Raw genomic sequence first — 6,669 nt, 5'->3', positions numbered from 1 at the left:
ATAAGGAGAAACCAACCATTTAAAATAGCATTGCGTTCATGAGCACGGAATGTTTTATTAACTTATACCTGGTTTAGAGTCGATATTGAGGGGAAAACACGAAATGTAGAAAACGGCAAAAGGTGTTCTGTCGGTAAAAGGACCAAGGCAGATTATATTGTCAAGTTACGTGCATTGAATCTGTAAAGGCGGTCAATTTTATGGGTAATAATTGTAAGACTGTTGCGACATCGATACATGGAGTGGTTCTGCAATCTCGTCAGTAACCTTATACAACGAAATAGTGGGTTTTTTGTTAAAGCATCAAGAAGTTTTTAAAGCAAATATATGCGACTATAACCTGTTAACTAGTTGACGGCAACAACTGAAGATACGTTTGCATCTGCGATTGTTTCAATAATTTCACATATGTTGAGCATGATTAATAGGTCAGTAAATTTTGATTTCATCGTTATGGAAACACAGCATTTGTATAGTAAGGGCTTAGATCGAGCTTTTGGTAAACAATTCAGGAAAAAAGCGTTGTGCTGTCATTAAAAATAGCTGACTCAGGATTTCTTGCAACTGTTGGTATTCACACGGCTTTGTCTTTAAAAAGGGGATCTGAAATGAGTTGTGGCAGAGTCAGCGTAGAAATTTCTGTAAGACTTCATATCTGCTACGGCCAACGATAGCTATGATTAACACAATGACAGCAGGTGCATTAGTTTTCACGCTGATGATCCTGCTCCTTTTCATATCGAAATGTATACTGTTTGAAAGTGACTCTGCAAAGAGTCAGTCTAGACAGAAAGACGGTTCCTCATTTCAATATTTCGATTCGGAGCACACTGGGCGAAAGTTATTTGCACTTGATAGCGAACCGAGATTCAGTGACCAGCAGAATACACCGGAAAATGTTTTCATGTCAAGTATGCAGAACACGGTACTGGTATTCGATGCAAACGACAATCTTACAAAAGACAATACATCTGAGGGCGTGTTTTCAACTGCAGGACAAAATGTGGCCGGCGAAAAGTTGCAGAGTGAAATTGCAACCAATGAAGCTGTCGGAGCCATGATGGACGCTTCTACTACATCAACGCCGTGCAATCAAACGAAAACCTCAAAGCAAATGCCGGTTTTATTTCGGGTTTTATACAGAACAACCACTAGCCACACAAACTCAGCGGAGAAAGGGGACAATGAGCTGGTAACTTTGAATGATTTAACCAACGACCTCGATCAGTCATTACCTGCAAGCTCCAAATTAACTTCATCGAAAACGGTACAAATAAGCCATGGTGAGACTATGTACACCTCGGCCAATGTGCGCACTGTCGATTGGCTCCATCATGCCGACACAGACCGAAGTAGTACTCCTGAAAGCGACAGAGTGTTGTCGACAGTGGCTTCTGAAGAGATTAATCTATCCCAGAACCTGAAGCAGTACTCAAGCCTAGAAACATCGTCTGTGACAAATACGATAAATCATAGGATGTCTAACAGTTTGACCAGTCCAGCTGATATGATCCCCAGCAATAGTGCCAGCGTACAACAACAACCCGAACAGGACACTGAAGTGCAGAGAACTCATAACCTGACCCAAACGTTTACATTCGACCCATCTACCACTAATGAGGTAAACAAGGAAGATAAGTCAGCAAAATGTGATGATGAATGCCTTCTTAGTACTGCACAGCCCAGAAATAACTCAGGTGCCTTGAACTCTGATTCCTTTAGTCAAAATGAGTTACGTTATTCAACTGAATCTTATAAATTTGATACCAGTTCAATGTCACACAAAATGCAAGTCCGTGACAATTATGTTGTTCCAGTGTGCACAGTCAAGAACACTCAAGATCGATTGACAGACTCTTGCCTTCACGGTTGCTCAGAATTTGTGGCAGCTGAGAATAATAACTTTAGTATGACATGCAACTGTGATATTGATTGCCGTTTCTATGGTGATTGTTGCTATGACTATCTTAATGTTTGCCTGAAGCCTGAAGATGGCGTTCAAAAGAATCAAGAAACGCCGGCAGTAAGCCTGTACGCGAAATATTCACGTTGTGTGGGTATCAGTGGTTTAAGCAGAAGACCAAAGGGAATACTAGTGATAGGAAAATGTCCATCGACGTGGAAAATCGATTACGTGAAACATAATTGTGAACATGACTACACAGGTAAGAACAGAGGTTTCTATCATCTACAATCAGCCGTTATGTCAAATTCAAGCAATAATCGTTGTCATGGGGAGCGTATTGTAGAAAGTGATAAAGAGGATTTCGAACAAAAGATCGTTCATTTTAAAAGTAAACAATCTTGTCATAACAAGTGATTGATGACAAATAAATGATTAAGTTTGAAATTTTGAAAAGTTTTGCATGGCTGTCGATAGTCTGTTTGTTGTTTGTTTGTTTTTTTATTGAGAAGGAAATTATCAAAAAGCAAATAAAGTCATCAAGCGAGTTCTTCCATTACTGATCTTTGCTAACCAAAGGTAACTGTTGCGAAACTAACCTCTGCAAAAAGTACTAGAGCTATAGAAAATTAAAAAGAAACAAACAATAAATAGTCAGAGATCATATCGACACCACATTTTGCATCAAGGAGTTCTCCGTTTTTAAAGGAATGTTTTAAAATGGTCCATTCTCGTATGATGCACAAAAGTCGGAATTTTCCATCTTAAATTCCATTTCACATACTTGTTGGAATCAAAACTACAAAACGAGGGATAGATACAAGCTTAACGTCACAAGGAAGGGACGCGCCTTTAACGCCAATGTTGATTTTTTTTCCCTCCTCAAATTACAATCAAAGAGGAATTCGTAATGTCTGTAATGGATGAGGCATAAATCATTTCTGTCGTCCTCTCCATATAATCAAAGTATGAGAGCAATTGATAGGTCAAGACGTGACCTCTAACGGTGTTAGGGACTGGTCAGTTTCTTCGGCCTGGGGGGGGCGGTGGATTATTTTTTGCCGACGTCAAAAAGTGGCTGACCCCCCCCCATTTCAAATTTTGAAAACAGGGTGACCCCCCCCTATTCCAAATTTCGAAAACAGGGTGACCCCCCCCCCCCGGCGCGCGACATAGGTAAAACAACAGGTGGACATAAATGTATTATATATATATATATATTTATATATATAATATATATATATATACGTATATAATTTATTATATTTTACATTTTACATGTATAATTATATTTTAAATAGTCATTCTATGTTTTAATGAAATTGTTAACATGTCAGTTGTAAGATTTCAAATTGTCGATCTTAAAGTTTGAATACAGTACATTTTGAATGAGCTGTATTTTGAATGAGCTGTGAATGTATTTCACACTTTCTATGCTTAACCAGATGTCCTGAACTGTTGTACAGAAATGGATGTCAATCATCAATATCAAAGAGGAAAAAGCAGTGGATCAAAAACTTTGATGGGTGTTAAGACTTGCCAACCATCCAATTAAATCTCCTGAGGAGCCATAGAGAGCTTTTTTAGCCAAATCTGATGTGTACAGTGTCTGAGAGGACCTTTTCTTGTAACATTGAAACCATAAAAGCACAGCTAATAATGACAAAAACTGCCTATTTTAACTGTTATTTTGTTCATAAAAAAACATCTTTCTACAGAAAACCTGTGACACAAAGGAAAATAATTGCATCAATGAGAAGGAAAGATATCTTGTCATTTTTCTATCTCTAAAATAAGTCACTGTATCAATATATATTGTGAAATATTTGTGCATGTTGCTTTCTCATACTGAAATCTCTCATAGAGAGAACAGAAAAGTATCAGGAATTTGTCATCCTTTTCATATGAAATGCAGATTTCATAATGTACACTTTCACTTTGCAAACATCAAGATATCTCTGATGTATTAAAGTATGGCGCCCGAAGGGCGCGCCGAAAAATATGAAACATCCTGACATCTCTGATATATATGCCTTGTATATTAAAGTCATGCACCTGAAGGGCATGCTGAAAAATGTCTGATATATTCAAGTAATGAGCTTGAAGAGCACGCTGAAAAATATTGAACATACAGATATCTCTGATGTATGTATGCTTGATATGTTAAAGTTGGGCGATATATGACTGATTATTAAAGTTACGCGCCCGAAGGGCGCGCCGAAAAATACAACTGAATGATGAAATTTGTGGCTGACACTAGCATTTTAGGCAATGATGAGCCTGTGTCAAAATTCAAAAACACACTGACCCCCCATTGGGTATTTCAAAAACATGGTGAACCCCCCCCCCCATGAATCCACCGCCCCCCCCCCGGCTGAAGAAACTGACCAGTTCCTTATCTTGGATCGAAAAAAATGTTTCGTTACGACGATTGGACAAAGGTCGCTTCGGTGGACAAAGCCCTATTCTTTCATACCAACCCCCCATCCTCCATCGGGAAATGAAATGGTTATACTCAGAGATAATTCGCTTCTTTTTCCTTTTGGGATACATTTTGTCGTCCCCTCTGACAATTAATTGTTGCCACGGTCACCTTGCATTCTTTGATTTGTTTCCAGGAACGGACCTGCTGGTGTTGACTCCGGTAATTTATGTTGAAAATGTGCGTTTGATATATCGAAATATCTACTGTGCTGTCTGTCACGGCGCTTCGGAACACAAAGCCACATTTTTGAAAGTAAAGGCGGATTGCCATAGTCCATTTACGCCGTCAAGGAAACATATTGACCTGTCTATGTTGCAGAATTGTTCAGTGTCATTTAAACTTCCTGATGAAAATATAAAGACGCGATCTTGTGACAATCACGACAGGGTTAGTTGGTGCGAACCAACGTTTTTCAATGGCAACGAAAATGAATTATTGGAACTGCAACGTTTATGTTGGTCTTACGTGTCCACAGTCAATGACAACAGTTTGACTTACAGAAACTCCCATTGTGCGGTATGCAACGGCGCTAACGTCAACAAGCTTGAATGTGGCTATGCGGGTCAAGGAAATTTCGATCTTTTGGGGGGACATGAAAGCGTTATTGTCAGTGCTCCGACCTTCAGTATTCTATTAGATTTTAGCCCAGGGGGTAATTCTCAATTGACAGTTATTCGTAATGAAGCGTTCGGACACCAAACTCCAGAAGTTGAAGTCAACAACGCTGGTTGCGGTGATGGTTACGTCTATGATCCTATATCTAGACTTTGTAGGGTCATCTATTGCCAATCAGAGAGCAATCTTCCCGAGTGTACCCCTGTGCAGATGAATCGCCGTTTGGACAGTGAAGTAGATTCATCTGAAGGCAAAACTGGTTGGAAAATGCTCCAAATATCATTGATCTTCATATCAACAACCAAAATTCGCTACGATAAGTTGCAAGAGCTGACGTCACAAGCTATGGCGATCGTGGAGGGCGTGTTGGGAACTCTCGTCCGCTTTATTGCAGTCCATCATGAGATCGTTTTACACCGTCTGAGAAATGCGACACACACCAGTTATAAGGCCGAACAGTATGCCATCGTTTTAGAAATAGTAGGGACAAACTATACATGGGACAATATGTCCTCAAAAATAGGCAAACCCTTCACTGCTTTAAAAAGCGGTGCGAGGACGGAATGGTCCTTAACAGGCACTATTTTGGCAGAAGAAACACCCAGAAACATGAGTTTCTGTGAAAATGGAAATCTGATGTTTTTGGATCATGCTCAGTTGTTGGAAACTCAGAATTACGTGACGGAGAACGGAAGTCTCCATTTGAATAATAGATTTGGATATATGACGATCGAAGAGAGTGATTTCAAGAGAATCAGAGTGGCTACTTTTGCTGATGGTAGCACAAGTATAGAGTCACAACTTCAGATTTGTTATAGAAATCCGTATTTGGAGTGTCCACGAGAATGGTTCATGATAAGATTGAACGAATCTGAATACAAGCTAGGCAATGACTCTGAAATTCTACCTCTAGGTGACGGCCAATACAACACTGACACCTACCACATGAATATATTGGATGGCAGCGTTTTAATGTGCATCGAAGCTCGCACAATATTTGTGTTAATACCTAGGAATGCTGTTCTCGGGTACGTCACTCTGGTCGGGATTTGCGTTTCTCTGTCAGGACTGTTTGTGACAATACTCACATACGTCATATTTTCTGCTCTACGTACAATACCTGGTAAATGTGTTATGTGCCTAAGTATATCACTCTTCACAAGCCAGCTGATATTTGTCAACATTCATAAGTTTTCTCATCTCAAACAGACATGTGCTGTAGTAGCTGTACTTCTGCATTATTTCTGGCTCGTATCGTTTTGTTGGGGCAGCGTTGTGGCTGTTGATCTTCTCAAAACTTTCGGACGGAGTAATTCAATCAAAACTGGACACCGCAGAGCAGTAGAATTCACAATCTATAACTTTTTTTCCTGGTTGCTTCCGGGATGCTTAGTTACAGTAACTTCTGTCCTGGATTTCACGACTTATGTCAATATTGGCTATGGACAACACGGTATTTGTTGGATTGGTAACGCATTGGCACGTGGGCTTGCTTTCGGTTTGCCTGTTGCTCTCCTAATACTGGCAAACATTATCTGTTTCAGCATGACGGTGGCAAACATCCGGATTCTTGCAAACAATACTAAAATCGCTACAAGCAGCTCAAATTCCAAAAATTCATGGTCGAAAAATCAAATTTGGTTAGCAGCAAAGATGGCTACACTGA

This window comes from Ptychodera flava, chromosome 6 (assembly GCF_041260155.1).
Source record: "Ptychodera flava strain L36383 chromosome 6, AS_Pfla_20210202, whole genome shotgun sequence".
In the NCBI taxonomy this organism is placed as follows: Eukaryota; Metazoa; Hemichordata; class Enteropneusta; family Ptychoderidae; genus Ptychodera; species Ptychodera flava.
This window is presented reverse-complemented; position numbering follows the sequence as displayed.